Raw genomic sequence first — 19526 nt, 5'->3', positions numbered from 1 at the left:
GAGAGAAAAGGGGAAAGAGACGAGGAAAATAACACGGAAAGAAGGAAGAGAGGAGGGAGGGACGGGAGAGCGAGCAGTGCGGAGAGGGGGAGTGCGGGGGCGCAGGGCGCAGGAGGAGGAGCGCGCTCGCTCGCCCCTCGCCCCGGCGTGCGGGACGGATACTCGGGCGCCGCCGCCGCCGCCGCTTCGGGCCGCGCAGCTCCTGCTCTGCCGCGGGAGGCGGCGAGGCGCGCGAGGGAGGGGCGCGCCGGGGCTGTGGGGAGGGGAGACTATTCCATCAGCCAAAGGAGGATTGGCTGCATCCAAAGCCAGTCCGGATGCAAACTACGGCCCCGGCTTCGGTCGGGTGAAGTGCGGGCGATCTAGGCGGTGGTGGGGGATGGGGGCAGGGGTGGGTGGGAGTTGGGGGGGAGGCGTCGGGAGGGCTTGGAGGAGGGCCACCTTCTGCAGTTGTCACCGCGTCAACGCTGGGCAGCTGCCAGGGCACCCGCCCCCCCTCCTTCCAGGCAACTTCTTCCAACAGCCCCCTCTGACAGACCCCAACTCTCCTCTCTCACGCCTCGCCTGTCCAGCGGGGCACAAAGAAATCTCAGTCTCTCCCTAAACTTTGTGCTTTCAGTTATGCCGCCCCCTCCGCTCACCCCCAGCCCCCGCCCTCTCCCAGCTTCTTGGCAGGAAGGTTAGGCCACTGGCAAAGTCCTCAGCGACAGCCAGATGATCACAAATGCCAACTGTGTGTCTTGGGGCCAGTTAAGTCCGCTCATCTGCTCAGGCTCTCAGAAGACCGTTTCTTTGCTCTCAAGGCTCCCAGGAGACCGCTGCGGACACGGACCGTCCCGCTCTGGGCCCGCGTGGACGAGGTGCTGAGTCGCATCCTCAACGTGTTCTGTCACCTCCAGTTTTCATTTTAAATTGTAAAATTTCCAAATTTGGAGACAAGCAGATATTTTTCTCATCTTGAAAAGGAAGAGCGAGCGTTAGCTAGCTGATTAGTCGTAGGTGGGAAACGAACCATCTCTAATAAAAATACTAACTTTTTGAGAAACTCTGGGGGTTATGTAGTCCCACCCTGCCCCGTGACCTTTCATTCTCTTAGTTCTTCTGCCACAGGGAAGCACCGATCGACTAATAAAAGATTTGATCTTGTTATAATTTCCCAAGCAGGTAAGACCCAGTAACTATTTCGTGGTTCTTTAGCTTCTAAAGTTTTGTTTCATTCTTATTCAGTTATTGTATATGTAGCATGTGAGAAACCGCAAGCCAAAAGGAGAACAAATTTTGTGGTGATTTGCATAGTTATTATTTTGGCCAAGTTAAGCTGTATGAGGCTAGCTTATTTTCTTACAGTTTCATATACAGTGAGTATTAAATATATTCTCCCAGGTGGGTTGGAAGGAGCTTCTATCCAAGTGCAGTGGGACTGGCTGCTTCATGAAATCAGTATTTACTAATAAACTCCACTGCAGTTAACATGAGTCCCCCAGATACTGCTGACTCTTCCTCCAGGAGGTTGTGAAATGGACCATTCTGATCTGAAATTGTGTCCCCCTCTGTTTGGTTGACTATTATTTGTGTGAGCCACACCAAACTGGATACTCTAAAAGGGTCTGGGGTCAGCACAGAGCCTGGGCTGATTGAGCATAATGCAGGATGCTCAGTGTGTAAGAGGCACTGTAATCAGTGTCATTTATAACCCTAACAGGACATCTTCTGGAAGGTGTAAAGAGTTGCCTTGTGAAAGCTATGGCCAAGAGAATCTTAATACAAAGCTGAAGACCAATTGTGAATTTTATTACATTATCATTAGTACTATTACCATAGGAGGTTGTAAGAATACATAGTCCTCTGCAGTGGAAAATGCAGTAAATGACAAAGTCCCTCCTGTGAAGAACCAACAAATTAAGGCTGAAAGTACCATGAAAAGCAGGGCCATTTGTATTTGTGTTGTGGAATGAATAAGCAGACAGGGAACTACAGATTTTTACTTCCTTCATTTTCAGTTCATTACAGTTAAATTGGTGTACTTAGAATCAGATGTGTTGTACATAATGGTTTTTAAAGATCTTTACAGAACTGGCTGAATTTTTATGTCACCCAAAAGGAATGCCTATTGGAATTAAAATATCGTGACTGTTTCTTTTGGCGTTTGAAATGGTTAAATATGCAATGCAAAAGAAAAACAAATAAATCTCAGCTAAATATATAGTTTAAAAGCTAAAAGGAGCAAAAGTCAGAGAATTCAAGGCAAGATTGATAAAATAACCAGAATGCATTATTAGAGATAGATATTAATCTAATTATAAATATATATTAATTATAGTCAATAGGAATGAATTAAAATAAGGAATACTATTACATTTTATATTTTCTCATTATTTTTAATGAGAATATTAATGATATTTAAGGTATAGTTTTTCTTTTTTCGAGTTTAACTCACCAAGATTGTAAAATAAAAAGAGAGAAAAACCTATAAGCAATTATCTCTGTCCAAATGGATATAGCAGCCCCAAACCACAGCTACATGACTATCAAACAATGATTATGAAAACCACAATTGAGAAAAGCATCAGGGAATGATATTGCAAAACCACAGCAACAAATGTGTCTGTGATATTGAAAACCACAGTTCACAACTAATACCCTGTGTATCACAAATTACAATTTAACTATAAATGTGCAAATGTATAAATAACAGCATAAAATAATTTCTCATTTGCTTAAAAATAAATTACTCATTTCTAGGCTCACCAATTTAATGTCTACATAATCGTTTGTTTATAAAAGTTTCTGCTTTAAAAAACGAATCATTTTAAATTACATGAAAAATGCCAGTTACTTTAAAAATAGGAAACATGCAACTTTTACTAATATTTTCTAAAATGTTAAAAAAAAGATCTGAAATCATTCGGAAACAAACATCTACTTCAGTCTAGCTTTTTTCATAAAGTTCTTTGGAAGTGAAAAGATATGTGAATGGAAACTGTTTACAGAATAAAAGCTCAAAGTATTCTATTACGAATTCAATGAAAATAAAATTGTATATATAGTAGTACCCTTCTATACCCAGGGCTTATATTCCAAAGCCCTCAGTAAATGCCTGAAACTACAGATAGTACTAAACCCTACATATACTGCTTTTTCCTATACAAAATACCTATGATAAAGTTTAATTTCTATAGTAGGCACAGTAAGAGATAAATAACAATAACTAAAAATAGAACAATTATAACAATACATTGTAATAAAAATAATGTGAATGTGGTCTTTCTCCTCTTTCTATCTCTATTTCTCAAAATATCTTATTGTACTGTACTGACGTGTTTTGGGGCCTCAGGTAACTAAAACCACAGATAAGGGAGGACACTATATTCTTAAATAGTCATTTTAGCTAGAAAACATACATAGGAAAATAAAATAAGATGCCAGTACCCAAACTACATTAATATGCAAAACCAAGTGCTTATTTACAACTGCATGAAATGATATTAGTTGCAAGTTTATAGGAGTACCAGATTCTGCAAATTAAAATACAAGATGTCTAATTAAATACAAACAATAATTTTTTAGGGTAAGTATGTTCCGTGCAATATTTGGTACATATTTATCCTAAAAAATAATTGTGACTTATATAAAATCAAATTTAACTGAGCATCCTATATTTTATCTGGAAAACCTACAAATTTAGCATTTTCACAAATTTATGGTTGTTTATAATATTGTTCCAGAAAAGGCAGATAACTCTAAAGTGCTTCCTACAGATATAAATACATTTAATTCTTGACTATAATGTTATTTAGGGAAGGCAAGGTAGAAGGAATAATTTCTCTACAAAAATTCTTACTTTATTTGGCACAGTTCAGAAATGCACTCTCAGTGTAAATGGATTGCATTCATGTATGTCTTACTCTTGGATTTGTTTTTAAAATGTGTTCTTTCCTCTAAGGGATCAACAAATTGACAAAGCAACCTCCCAGGCCACATCTTATTAGGCAGCAAGCTGCCTTCTTTATTATGGGAGTAAACAATATTCAAAAGCTTCAGAAAGACTTAATTTTTTGCCCTTGTATCCTCACCAGAAATTGAATACAGTTTATCTGCCCTGATTTAAGATTGTGACTCTGAATTGAACAAGAATGCAGTATGAAAATAGTGTTTAGTATTTGTGTATCTTTATAATTTTAGCAGTTTAAAAATAAAAATCAACAAATTCATCTAAATGGCATTTCTATTTTATAACTACGAAAAAGACTATCTATTTACTTGCAAAGGAGCTGAGGTCTTTGAAAACATTCAGTCAGTCTAGATCAAGGGGTTTAACTTGAGCCTCATGGAGACCATCAATCCCTTGAAAGAAGCTTGTATGTACAAATAATTTTCTAAGGAATGGGTCTATTGAATTCATCATATTTTCAAAAATATGTGAAAAAATCTGTGAATCAATATGGGTTTAGAATCACTGCTCTGTTTATGTGTAAATGTTTATAATATATTGAAAACTAAAATATGGATGATTTAAGTTTTACTCTTTCTACCCATTTCTCTATGTCCAAATTACTACTCCTATAAAAGTTTATCTAATAAAATAAACTCTCTTTTTAAAAAGTTCTTTGCTACTAAGTCTTTATGATGCACAACATACCTCTCGGTAGAAGAAAAATATTTAAAAAGTAACCCCCGAAATATTAATAGACATATGTTGATTTTGTCTGCCTGGCATTAATTCTCTCTTCTTCGGGTGATAATGCCTTGATATCTTTTGAAGAATTACTCCTCCCACTCTCTGGTCAAGTGACACAAGTGTGGTCTTCCCCAGTCCCTGACCAATCAAAATATTCCACGTCTGTCTACAGTGATTGGCTCTAGGGTCCAAATTGTTCCTATAAAAGTCAGCCCTGGAACTTTTTTCTAAAACCACTGAGGAAGACATGCTGTTTTTCTGCTATGATTGCTACACTGAGAGAAGGCAAATCTGAAATTGCTAGTGGCCATCCTTGTGGAAAGAATGTGCTAAAAGCAATGTCAACACAGAGAATGTTTTTGTCTCACCTGGTCTCAAGAGTCTGATTTAGGGGGAATCTAAGCCAAAACGCTCATTAACATTTCAACATTACTCTGGTTTAAATCCATCAACATTATATATGTGTCTACATAAATGTTAGAATCTTAGTCATTTCTGTTATATTTTATCTTCATCTACTTGACCAGGCTAACCCCGATGCATCTTTGTAGAATTAGTGTAGATGTTTTTTACAGGAAAACATCACTAACCTCTCAGGTCTGAGTAAGATACCTCTTCTCAGCTGCTTCCATAACATCTTTTTTGTCCACCATAACATCACTTGTTGCATTGTATTACATGGGCAAATTAATTTTATATAAATCTAATTCTCACCAGCTCCTTCCCTGTCTCAACACACTTAATTAAATAGTGAGGTTTGTGAGGGCAAAAAAAAAAAAAAAAATGTAACTTTTTCAGAATTATGCCCCCAGTACTGGACACATGGAAAGTCCTAACAAAATTATGAAAGAAAAAGTTCAGAATCATTCTATCCTTTCTAGGGAATCCTACCATTCCCAATCCTCTTCTATAGAATCACAGGTACAGGAGACGGCAGCCATCTTTATACCACATAACTCATGTTCTGATGGTGGAAGCTAGGGCCAAATGGAGTATCTGACCCAAATATGACCCATCCCAATGCTTCCTTGGGAATCTAGAATTAATATCAAGAGTTCTGTTCTTTACCTGGGCTGGTCTCTTGAATGAAGGAGAAGTAAAATTTCTGGAATTGTGGCATGGGTATTACTACATAAACATAGTAACGGAGATAGTTTGAGAGTACATAGAGAAAAAAATAAAACAAATGTCCTGAGAGAGAAGTTGAGACGGGAACATGTGATGGCATACCATTTCCTCTTCCAGCCTGCCATGGACTGCAGCAGTACTTTTGTCTTTGATGTCAATGAGATACTGATGCCTCCTTAAAATAAATTGTTCCCACCTTTCCATTTTTAAGATTTTTGGCCTAAATTGGCGCTAATTGATTCCTGTTACACTCAAACCAGAAGACCAAATGAAGGCAAAAATTATCTGTGGCTTTAAAGGATCTGATTGATGGAATATTTTAATATTTAGAAATATCAATCCAAGTAAATTTTCTACTTTCCTCTGAGTGAGTTATATAAAAACACTTTTGCAATTTTTTTTTCCCTGAGCAATCCTGAAAAACAAAGAACTCTTATGACTGTTGAGTGGATATATCTACAGTTTTTAACAATGATAAATCAAGACATTATCAATGACCGATTTTGGACATTCATTTCAATTGAGGGTAACTCTTGGGAAAAAGTATTTTCAAAGTCACAGTTCCTCAAGGGCATGATGATCAATTGACATGCATATCCATAACCTTCCTGATTACATATATTCTGACCCCAGATGTTTGATTTTACTTTCAACTTTACTTTGTCACATTTGAATAACCATCTAACAGATTACCTTGCACATAAATTTTATGAATGTTGTTATAATTCACATGAATAATGTTTATACTTCTGTGGTGAATTTTATTTTCTAATCTATAACTTTTGCCATAAATTCTTACATGCAAAACAAGGAATTAAACAGATTTTGAGAACACTTGCTATGTGTACAGACTTAATCAAATCACTTATCTTTGCTATTATCTACTTGCCAAAATGTACTAAAATAATGCATTAGAAGTGAATTCAGGGTGAACTAAAGATGTAGGATTATGAATAACAATGCTAGGGCATTTTGATAATGGAATCACCTCAACTAAGCTAAAATGGATAATTATATCACTTTTAAAATTTATCTTCTAATTAAATATGACTAATATGTTCCTTTTAAAACTACTTTTTATTAAACAAATAGGTGTACATAGATTAAAAGGCCAAATCGATTTTCAAAGCTCGTAATAAAAATTAGCCATTTCCTGTCCTACCTCACATCTCAGCAATAATCCCTGTTTCCAGAGATACAATCACCAATTCCTTTTAGCTGATTCTTCTGTTGTTTACCCTAGGTATCTAAATAACATGCTTAACTATTTTTTTAAAAGTGTTAGTTTAGATATTATTGACTATACTCTCTGCTATGAAAACATGAAGATATAACAGCTTTATACTCTCCCAATGCACACTTTATCCAAATTTTGGAGCAAATCAAAAGATTATAATTACGTTTTTATTAGCAGTTAACCCATATAATATATAATGATTACATTTTTTAATCTAGCTCTGTTTTTCTTGTAGTTCATAATTACTTTCTTTGTCATTTTCTTAGTGTTTTCATACACTATCACTATTTAATCCCCAAATCCTTGGTTAGTGTAATAATTCAAATATATTAGTACATTCAAAGACATCGGATAACCCACCGGTTTGGGCTTTTTCCCCAATGGAGGCATCCTCCCTGGAGTTCTCTACCCTTCTTATTCACTCTATGCTACTTGCAGTCTGTGACTGAAATTTCCTTTTCATCATTACCTTGGGAATTCCCCTGATTTTATCCTGTGTTGGATTCCAGGTTTCTTAAATGCTGTATGTTGCTCTGTTGTGGTTTTTTATCTTTTTTCTTTTTTTTTTTTTCTTCCTTTTCTTCTTTTCTTATGTCATTGTTTTTGGAGTTAATTCTCAAGAGAAAATATATATGCAATGTAATTTGAGATTTGGCAAGAATACAATTACCTTTATTTGGCCCTTATATGTGATCAAGGTGTCAAGTTCTAGGTAAGAAATTATTTTCCCACAATTTTTAAACACAGTGCTTCATCAGCTTCTAGCTTCCACTGTTGAAGCTTCCATTCTGTTTCCTTATCCACTGAATGCTGCCTGCTTCTGTTCCCCAGTCCCACCTAGAAGCTTTCAGGATTCTTCTTCTTACCTTTAATCTTCTGAAATTTCACAGTGTGTGGCCCCATCCCACCATTTACTGAGCTGAGAACTTGAGCCCTTTCAGTCTAGAAAGTTCTGGCTTGTCAACAGTTCTGAGAAATTTTCTTGTATTATCTTTTTCTCTGGAATGCCCCTTATTAAAATCTTGAGTCTTCATGGATGTGTACTTCTGTTTTTTAATCTTTTCTTTTCCTCTTCCTATCCCTTTGGCTATTTTTTTTTTTGTTATTTTGTAAGAAATTAATTTAGATTTCTGTTCCAAGCCTTTACTGCATTTTAAATCATGTAATCATATTTTAATCTTTTAGATTTATTTTTTGATTTCTCAAGAGCTCCTTTATATAGTAAATTTCATTGTTTCCCCTTATCTCTCTCTTTGTGGTCAATAATTATAGGGTTCTGTCGAAGATTTCTTTAGTTCCATGAGAATTTTGCTGCTTAGGTGTTTCCTAATTTATTTTTTTCCCATAGGATTTGGTATCATGATTCTAATATCACGGAGGCACTAAACACATATTGGAAGTCTATGTGTAAGGGTAGGGTAGGGATCGAAAATGTCAAGCAGTAGGTTTTGGGAGACAGGGCAGGGACCTTGCTGCTGTGGGTTACAATCTATACCTCTAAATATGTTGCTCTTGAGTTAATCATATTTCCCAGAAATAAAAATCCTCCATAGTCAGTCTTCTCAAAGCTCAGTCAGAGAGAACCTTAGGTATCTCACTGTTCTTTGTGAAAACTTTCATTTAATCTATTTTTCAGTAGGGTGGTACCTTCAGTTAATGTCGCTGTATATAAAGTCCCTGTGGCTTTACCCTAGGCTTCTGGGCAGGCATGGAGAAGTTGTCTCCTAGCAGTGTGGTATGGGAGGAAACATAGGGTTTTCAGTGATTCGTACAGGGAGTTTGCACCAATCCTTATGTTTCCAACCTGATCTGTATCCAACTTTCAGGAATTCCTGTTGCTTCCAACAACTGTTTGATTACACTGTAAGTGAAAAATCAGTTTGTGCTGGGTGTCACTCCTGCTAGGAATTAAATTTCAGCTTTCTCTGATCTACTAGGTCAATTCCCTTTCTTAAAAGTTTAAAAAGTTTGTTGATTGACCCTCAGATCCTTCTAATGTCTTCTTGTTGCTCTTTTTTTCTTTCTCTTGTGGTCAAATAACATTCAAAAAGACCTTTTACTGTTGTGAAATTTAGAGGGAATGAAAGCAAGCCCATGGGAGCAATTATCCAAAAAAAAAAAAAAATGGAAGAAAAACCATCTTCGATATACTTACTTTTCTCTTATAAATTAATCTTAGTTTTTTAATCAAAGTGATATATTCATTATATAATCCCCTTTTATATTAGGAAATTGTAAAAGGGGATTATATAATGAAGTTTCCCCCAACTCCCCATAACCCACCTCTCAGAGACAACCACATTTAACCAATGCTATGTGATGCAATACTCTTGAAATTATATCTGTTGCTGCAACAAATTTATAAAGTATCCCTGCCCATTGTATAGAATGAAGATATTTATGTTTTTACTACTTTCATGTCCCTCCTAGTCTCTTTCTACCTCTGACTATAGTTTCTCATTCTATTGTGAAAATTGATAAAATTTACATTTTGTCCTACAAACATGTTTTCTTCCATCTTTAGTGTACACATTAATTATTCGAGTTGAAAATGAACACACCACAATTATTTTATTATGACTGATATATTTTTCATTGAAAAATCAGCTAATTAACTAAAGTCTATTTTCTTCTTTTTGGATCTAACAGTTTGAAACCTGCAGGACACATTCACTTACAGGAGAATGTGTCTAATCTAGGTTGAATACATGGTTTTTCCTTGCACTCCATCAATTGCTTAAAATTATGCCTGACATTTGTTTGCTTTATGATAAAATCAGGACTTTTTCAAATAGGTTTCTGTTTGTTTCCAATTTGTCTTTCTTTTTTCTTGTAATGAACCAATATACTTTCTTTAACATGTCACTAATGTCTTCTGTTTCCTTACCCACTCTGTTTATGGCTTGAGGTCCATTCTGTTCTACTCCTTGAAGATATTCCTCTTGCAACTTTTCATCTACCTGTTCAACTAATTGCTTTCTTGCTTGCTGCTCAGCTATTATCCTGGGAGGTGTTTTCAGTGGACTCACTAATGAGTCATTTCCACCACACTTTGTATCCTATACATTTTATATTTTTTTCAGTTTCATTTTTCTGAAGCATATCTTAAAATAACCTCTTCAGAAATGATATCTATGAAATGAAACTCTATGAAATAGTATCTATGAAATATGTCTTTATGTTTTCAGAATATATATTTTTTTTGCTCTTAATCCTTGGTTGATAGTTTAGCTGGAAATATAATTCAAGGTTTAGAAATCATTTTTTACCCTGAGAAATTTGAAAAAGCACATCACTCTGTTGTCTTCTAGAAGTCATTATTGCTGGTCAGAAATCTGATACTAGTGAGAAAACTAATAGGTTATCTACCTTACTTTCTTATTAACTTGCTGTTCTGGAATTTTACAACTATTGAACATTATTAACTTCTACCCAGCAGTAATATCTCCTCCAACCTGCCTAACAGAAACCTGGTTCATTAGATAACTACCCCTCCTTCACGCAGTACTTGTGATTCAAGAAAACTTGCCTCATCTCTACTATAGGGATGATCTTAATTAATTCTAATCCTGTAATATAATCTTATCCTCCCTGTTAGTGATTATTTAGAAATAGGCAAGGGATCTAATTCTGGACAAGGGGTAAGTTGCCAGAGTCTTTGGGGAGAGTCTTTCATTGCTCTTAAGAGAGAATTATGAGGAGTTTCTTTTCTTTCTCCTGGAAATAGAAAAGAAATAATATTGCATCGCTTACCTCTGTCTTCCATTTTTGACAATGAGAAAAGCCATTTCAAAAAGAAAGCTAACCCACAGAGGAATGCATAACGAAGAGGATTACATTCAAAGCTGAAGCCTGCTCATTCTAAGCGTGGCATCTGCTATGCTTTTGAAATTCTTGTTGTATGAGCCAATAAGATGTTTTGTATTGTTTAAGATTGTTTCTATTGAGTTTTTTATTACCCAAATCTGAATGTATCTTAACTAAGTTATAGAAAAATAAGTCTTGTACCTATCATTCTTGAGTCATATGTGCTGATGAAAAGGGGTGGGAAATATGGATAGGGTGTAGGATTGTCACCCTCTGATATAGTTTACTAGTCAAATTTCCAGTCTAGCCAACAGCATGACTTCCACCCTCTTTGCACCTGCCAATTCTAAATCTTGTTCCTCCTTAAGTGTGTTATATATTCAACATAGTACTATTACAATGCCTAGAGACAGATTGCCTATGTGCAAATCTTGGCTCTGCCACTTCTTAGCTAGGTAATCTTTTGCATGTTATTAAATGTTGTGTATTTCAGTTTACTTATATTTAAAAGGGAAATGTAATGGTAGTACTGCACAGGATAGTTCATATTAAAAAAGTTAATATATGTAAAGTGCTTGGCATATCAAAAATGCTGTATAATTGTTAGATATTAACAAATTATTCTGAATCTTTTCTTCTCTTCCTTTTTAGCAACAGAACCCAAATCTTACTCAAGATATTCAGTTAGAAGTACTAATTTTAGGAGTTTATCCTCCAAATAGTTTTGGCTGTGGGATGTAGTTCAGAACAATAAAATGCAAGCAGAGATCTGCTGGCTGAGGCTTCAGGAGAACTTAAAGTGTTCTTTCCCAAAAGTCAGGATGCAACTTTTCTCCTTGGCCCACCCTCTTGTACGTATCTGGAATAGAATGTCATGCTTGAGTATAGAAAATCTATCTTGTACTCATAAGAACAAAATCTATGTATACTTTGAATCCTACTTGGAAAGGGGAAGGAGCTGATTCTGATGACTTCGTTTAGCAGTATATTAGCTCTAAACTGACTCTGGATTTCTTAAATATTGGCTTTGTTAAGTCACTGTATTTGGATCTCTGTTACATAGAGCCAAGGGCAAACCTAACTGCTGCCCAAGGAATCTTCTTGTAAGGGTGGTGCTGTCTTTTTGCCTTCTAAAATTCTGTCTTTAAGAAGGTCATTTGGTTACTCTGTTTTATACTTCACTGAGTTTTCATCCTCTTCCCATATTTATAAATTGTTTAAGCAAATAGTTTGAATAACTGCTTCCTATCCTCCTCACCTTTAAGGTTCATTCCTTTTCTATTATTGTATTTGCTTCTCTGGAGGAAAAGGAAATACTAATAAAACCTGTCTCAGGGACCGTGAATTTTAATGTGCCCAGTGGCCTTAGGGTAGTATGAAAAAATGAAGTGAACACATCTAATAGGTAGGAATTGGTGAGGACTCTGGAGATGGGGAGAGAATATCTCCATGTTAAAGGTATTTAATGCAATTAAAAGAAATACTTTTAATTGTGCAGCTCAAAGAAGATAAACCTGTTAGCCTAATCTGACTGGGCTGCAAGGTTTCAAACTCTGATTTAAACGTATACTGACTGAACTGCGATGTGTATTCTCAACCAAACACCGTGAGTAACAACAAATGAAGTAACACAAAATTAGGATCCTTTTAAATTAAGTGTTTTTAGCTAAAATATTTTTACTTGTTTTCTTCTAAATAGCTTTTTCCTGTTTGGGTTTTAGGCTGATACAGAAAATAATGCATTGACTCTAATATTATACTCAACGGGCAGAACAAACAAACGAAACACCTTTGTGAGGGCTGCTATGGCATTGTAAGAAAATCAACTGTAGGGGAAAATGTAAGATAGAAATTACTTGTATTTCCAACCATCATCCCTCCTCATAATATAAGTGGCTTAATATATATGTTGAGGAATTGGATTATCATAATAACTTTAAGCTTTATAAAACACTTTGAAACTCTAACAAGGCAGTGGTTAGTAACGATACCCAGTTCCTGCACATAAACCACCAGTATGTACTACCAATACCAGCTTGGGCCTAGAGGCCCCCACCCAGGTGGTGCTGAAAGCATTAAGAAGCAGACGCCCAGATAGAACAGCAAAGTGGGACTATCTGGGGGCCAATAGCCTTCCAAGCTGAAAGCTTTAGTGGGGCTGACAGCATTCCAGGCTGAGGGCCTCAAACAGATTCTGACCCACGTATTTATTCTCCCTGAACAGATGATTATTATTAACAAACAGGTGTTCTGTGTTTTCTCATAGACCTGAGATAAACTAGGTAGGCAGCTGGTGCCTGCTTTCCACTGATCAAGGACAAACTAGAAAGTATTCTCCACGAGTGAGCCATGGGGGCAGGGTCACATATCCCACGCTTAAAGAATTGTTTTAACTGGTGTATGATACACATGTACTGTTTCGTTACTTTAGAATGCCCCAAGTAGTTTTCCACTTGGGGTGGGGGTGGCTAGGTTTTCCTTGCCACTGTTCTTAGCAAACAATATATTCTAGCATACACTCAGCATTTCTCAGTAATCATACCCTCAGCATTTCTTAACAATGTATCCTAACTTCCTGTAAGACTAAACCTGAATGGAACCAACCAGAGACAAAACCTCTTCCTAGCCACGGAAATAAAGGCTACCTGTGGTTGTTCTGTTGATTGATCGGCGCTTTGGTCCTACACACCTGCGTCTGTACAGACAAAGTTTTACCAATGAGGAAATGAAGATTCACAATGAAAAAGTGCATTTCTTACACTCACACAGTAGCCGGAGAAGCTGGACTTCTAGCTATTCGCTGCCTAATTATAAAAATTTTGGCGTTTCTTTTGTGATATTTAAGCTTTTCTAATAGTAGACAGTCAAGAAATCTGGACTCGTAAAGATATGGACAGTGGACTGAACTGAATAATCAGAAAACCAGAATTCTAGTTTAGATTCATCCACTTTGGGAATTTTATTTCACTTCACCTCTTTGTTCACAATGAGGATCATTAAATTTTACTCAGGTCCTAAATTTGATGTCTCTGTGATTCTAAATATTAGTTTTCAGTACTATAGTTTAGGTTGTGAATTTGTAAGTAGTAAAAATATTGTCTAAGTATTCAATTCATGTGGTGCCTACTCACCTACACAGACCTTTAAACTATTCTTGATAATGTTGACAATTCATCAAATTTTGAAATGTACCTCGTTTTTAACTTTTATTTTAAGTTCAGGGGTATACATACTGATTTGTTAACATAGGTAAACTTGTGTCATGGGGGATTGTTGTACAGATTATTTTGTAATCCAGGCATTAAGCCTAATATTTATTCGTTATTTTTCCTGATCCTTTCCCTCCTCCAACCCTTCACCCTCCAATAAGCCCCAGTGTGTTTTGTTCCCCTGTATGTGTCCGTGTGTTCTCCCACTTATAAGTGAGAACATGCAGTATTTGGTTTTCTGTTCCTGAGTTAGTTTGCTCAGGAAAATGGCCTCTAGCTCCATCAATGTCTTTGCAAAGGACATGATCTGGTTCTTTTTTATGGCTGCATAGTATTCCATGGTGTATATGTAGTACAGGTCCTTTATCCAGTCTATCACTGAATGATATTTAGGTTAATTGAATGTCTTTGCTTTTGTGAATACTGCTTTAATAAACATACACGTGCATGTGCCTTCATAATAGAATGCTTTATATTCTTGTGGGTATATACCCAGTCATGGGATTGCTAAGTTGAATAGTACTTCTGTCTCTAGGTCTTTGAGGAATTGCCACAGTATCTTCCACAATGGTGGAACTAATTTACATTCCCACCAACAGTGTGTGTTTCTTTCTCCCTACAACCTCAACAGCATCTGTTATTTTTTTACTTTTTAGTAGCCATTGTGATTGGTGTGAGTTGGTAGCTCATCATGGTTTTGATTGGCATGAAACATACTTTTCTTATTGCCCTTTTTTCTCTACTTTAATATGTTGAACTCTATACAGGAAAACCCCAAATAATCATGTCTTTGGAACAAGTTCTTTTGAGAATTCCCAATCCAGATGTCTGGATAAAGAGAACCTGATCTTTTATCATGTTTTTGGCAGTTCAGTTATAGGCTGCACATAATCTACCCTTAGGATCTTCATAATATATATAGATGCTTATTAGAATATTTGGCAGAAAGAGGTTTTAAATATTCAAGATCAGTAGGAAATTTATTCCATGGCTAGGTGTTTCTGTATCTATGACTACAAAATCTCATTTAAATATTCCCTTGGTAATATTATAAAATTTGAATTTCTAAAGACCTAAATAGATGTGACCAACAATATTTTATGTTTCAACTATATTCTAAAACAAGTTTTGACTTATTTAACTTTAAGCCCCTTTTTCCTGTGGGGGGAAAAAAAGAAAGAAAGAAAATCTGCTCTGTCACATTGCCATTCAACATACTGTTCTCGTATTTTCTCAGGCTCACAGGAAAATTGTTCAGTTGATGATTAAAATGGGAAAATACTTCCCACTGATCATTTTGTTTAATCAAAACTTAGCCTCATAAACAAGAACTACTTAAATTAGATAATCAAGGAATATTGAGGAATTTCCTATTTCTAAATAAGATGAAAATCTTTTTTTCCAATGAAATATAAAAAAACTCAGATTTTCATATGTAAGATATCATCACAGTATTTGAATTCTCTGCTTCTCTCATCATCAGTAAATAAATTTATATTGTTTATCTGCTATGTACCTGGCCAGTCTTCTCAGGATTAGCTTTGCTACTTGAAAAACTTGCCCAAAAAATAGACCTGGTCACAGTCTAATTTTTTTCTTACCACATTGGCTGAAATGCTACAAAATGGAGATTTTAAAAAAAAATTTGAAAGAAAATAACTCTGAGAACCAATAATTTATAATATAATGTTAAGTACCTCAGTTACAATTTTACATATTAATAATTAGATAAACTGGAAACATTCACTGAAAGGAGTAATAAAGTAAGAAATGGTTGTGCATGCCTGTAATCGTAGCACTTAGGTAGGCCAAGGTGGGAGGATCACTTGAGCCTAGAAATTTGAGACCAGCCTCGGAATATAGGGAGGCCCTGTCACTACAAAAAATATTTTAAAAATTAGCAGAGGTGTGCTGGCATATACATATAGTTACAGCCATTCAGGAGGCTGAGATGGGAGGAGTCCAAGAAATGGAGGCTATAAGTGATCGGGGCAGTGCAAGAGCCCTCCAGGCTGGGTGACAGAGTGAAACTTTGTCTCAATCAGTAAGGGAAATTATTATTATTATTATTATTATTATTTAGAGACAGGGTCTCACTGTCACTCAGGCTGGAGTACAGTAGTGCAATCTTGGCTCACTGCAAACTCCACCTCCCAGGTTCAAGTGATTCTTGTGCCTCAGCCTCCCGAGTAGCTGAAATTACAGGTGTGCACCGCTATACCCAAATAATTTTTGTATTTTTAATAGAGAGGGGTTTCATCATGTTGGCCAGGTTGGTCTTGAACTCCTGACCTTAAGTCATCTGCACGCCTCAGCCTCCCAAAATGCTGGGATTACAGACATGAACCACTGTGCCCAGCCCAATAAGGGAAGTTAATTTGGGGTTTTAGCACAAGAAGACAATGCTGATTGGGCTATAAGGCAGGCTAACTACAGTTCACTCATGGATTGATTGATTCATTTATTTATCCAATCCAATATAATTTCTGAGTATTTGTAGTGTGCTACTCTCTCTTCTGAAGGTTGGTGAGTAAAAGACAAGTTGCAACCAGGAACAAGATGGCAATATTTAATAGATGCTCTGGGGAAAGAAAGTGAGCATAAAATGACATCAAAAAGCTGAGCAAAAGGAGAGCCTGTGTTAAATTCAAACTATAGAGACATTTGGACACAGGCCAATCCTGCTTTCCTTCATAAGGACACTTTAGTCAGATAACAAAAGCAAGTGTGTCATTTACCAAAAGCAAACAAACCCATATCTTTCAACTTTTTATACACAACTATTATCTCCGTTAAGGGAATACTTCTATATTTTCAATAAAACAATCTGATTATAATAATAGTTTATTTGGCAATATTTGTGACCTAAAAATATTTCTGTTTATCATAGCTACAGGTTTACAGTTCACCACATTGTAAATAATGGGGAAGGAGTACCTTACTCAAGTAAATAACACAAACTATCAATAAACATTGAAAAGAATGGAGATACTGATTTTAATTCAATGAATGCCTCCATGATTGTTTCTGATTCTCATTGTTTTAATATTTAATTAAGCCTCCTAAATTTTATTCTTAGCTATGTGAAACAATTTTGCAATAGAAGACTTTAGATGATATCCTAATTTTTATGAAGGGTGATGCACAGTGTGAAGTCTAGTCTAATATAACCTTCCTAAAGGTGTGCTCTGCTCACCTGGTTATCCTGTTCTGTCACAGCCAATCATTATTACAATACACAGGAGTCAGAGGGCATCTGGAATTCAGGAAAACAGGAAGCAACAGAAATATTCCTTGAGGACACCGCACTATGATAGTTTGCTATGCGTTAACTTAGGCATAATTATGCCTAACAAAAGGAAGGAATACATACTTGATTTCTAATACAAATACCTAGATTCTGTTCATAAAAAGGACTGATAAGAACCATTGCCTTACTATGTAAATATATAACAAGAAATACTTTAATGAAAATATTATTTTTAAATGTGTTATTGTATACTATGAGTTAAACTGTGTTCTCCCAAATTCCTGTGCTGAAAGTCTAACCCCCAGTAACTCAGAACATGACCCATTTGAAGATAAGATCTTTATAGAGGTAATCAAGTTAAAAGGAGGTTATTAGGATGGGCACTAATCCAATCTGATCAGTGTCCTTTTAAAAAGGAGACATTTGGAGACAGATATGCACACAAGGAGGACACGATGTGAAGATGAAGGGAGAGGTGGGGGAATGTTTTACAAGTCGCAGAAAGCCAAAGATGGTCAGCAAAACACCAGAAGCTAGCAGTGTGGCATGGGACAGACTCTCCTACAGAGCCCTCAGAAGGAAAAAGGCTGGCCAACACCATGATCTTGGACTTCCAGCATCCAGAATTGTGAGACAATAAATTTATATCGTTTAAGCCTCTCAGTTTGTGATAGTTTGTCATAGGAGCTCTAGCAAACTAACACATTGTAGATGTCTCTTCTAATACTGTCTTCAAAATATTGACTACTGTTTTGTTTATGGCTTAGCAAATAGCTTCTGCCTGTTTGGCTTTGTAACTCTCTGTGACAAACATTAGTAATAGAAAATAAAAATAATAACAACTAGTATGTTTTTGAGCACTTTCCATATCCCAAGCTTTGCTTTGGTTGGTTCTGAGCCCATGGGATAAATGGAGAATGGTGAAAAGACTTTTCATGTGGAAAGATTAATTGTATTATTTTAAGTATTAATTGTAATACTTTTTAAGTATTATTTTAAATATTAAGTATTAATAATAAATATTAAGTATATTTTACTCAGTCACTAAAGGTTTGGGGGTAGGTTTAAAGGAGCTAATGTTACTTACCCTAATATAGAAATTGTTACCTTGAAGTAGAGTACTGCTCCAGAAAAATCCAAAATATAAAACCTTAGGGCAATGGTATGTGATGAGGAAAACGGATACGAACTTAAATTGAAACTGATACTTCACACTGGAAATATGGCTTTGCTACAACTATTTCCCACTCTAACTTAAAGAAAGACTGCAGGCCTACTATACATCTCTAGTTAGGTGTTGAATTGCTTCACTCCCTAGTGTATGTTGTCTTTTATGAGTTACATTTCACAAAGTATTACCAAAAATGAAATGAATTCAGGGAAGAATTAATCAGCTTGCAAGCAAAAATGGGAGACAGTTCAGAAACTCAACATTTTTCAGGGTTGAAAAACCCAACTGCTTGTAGAGATTGAACTGAGAAGACTGAGTGATAAGGCAAATTAAGTCTTTCAAGTTCAATAGTGACTCAGGGCAAAAGTTGGAGTAGGAATGTGCTTAACACCAATTGTTCAGAGGACCCAATGGTGGCCAGCATTAAATTAAGTGGCAAAGTGGCATGAGGGTGAGAAAATAATCATGTAAAATAAATCTGAATATTATTTTTAGGGAATATCTCTGGATAGGATTACTGGTTACATGGTACTGTTTGAAACTAATAGATAAAAAATCTTCAAGGTTTTTAAGAAAATTGTATTATGGTGATATGGTTTGACTGTGTCCCCACCCAAATCTTATTCTGAATTGTAGTTCCCATAATTCCCATGTGTTGTGGGAGGGACTTGGTGGCAAATAATTGAATCATGGGGACCGTTTTCCCCATATTGTTCTCATGGTAGCAAATAAGTCTCACAAGATCTGATGGTTTTATAAGGGAATCTCCTTTTGCTTGGTTCTCAATTTATCTTTTGCTGCCACCATATAAGAAGTGCCTTTTGCCATCTATCATGATTGTGAGGCTCCCTGCCCAGCCATGTGAAACTGAGTCCACTAAACCTATTTTTCTTCCCAATCTCAGGTATGTCTTTATCAGCAGTTTGAAAACAGACTAATATAATAAATTGGTACAAGTAGATTGAGGTGCTACTGTAAAGATACATGAAAATGTGGAAGCAGCTTTGAAATGGGTAACAGGCAGAGGTCGGAACAGATTGGAGGGC

At 36.1% G+C, this 19526-nt stretch overlaps 1 protein-coding gene across 1 annotated transcript in view; it reads right to left on the bottom strand.

The window, feature by feature from the left end:
• ZFPM2 (zinc finger protein, FOG family member 2) overlaps positions 1-209 on the bottom strand; it is a 469074-nt gene extending 468865 nt beyond the window's left edge. Inside the window, exon 1 of the mRNA XM_021675646.2 lies at positions 1-209. This exon is cut by the window's left edge and continues 341 nt beyond it. The gene's annotated coding sequence lies outside the window, so the exon portion shown is untranslated.
• Positions 210-19526: the final 19317 nt, after the last annotated feature.

The sequence above is a fragment of the Aotus nancymaae genome, unplaced genomic scaffold (assembly GCF_030222135.1).
Source record: "Aotus nancymaae isolate 86718 unplaced genomic scaffold, 86718_ANA_hifiasm-v0.15.2.pri h1tg000036l, whole genome shotgun sequence".
NCBI classification, from domain to species: Eukaryota; Metazoa; Chordata; class Mammalia; order Primates; family Aotidae; genus Aotus; species Aotus nancymaae.
Note: the sequence above shows the minus strand (reverse complement) of the source record. Positions and strands in the feature narration are given on the sequence as shown.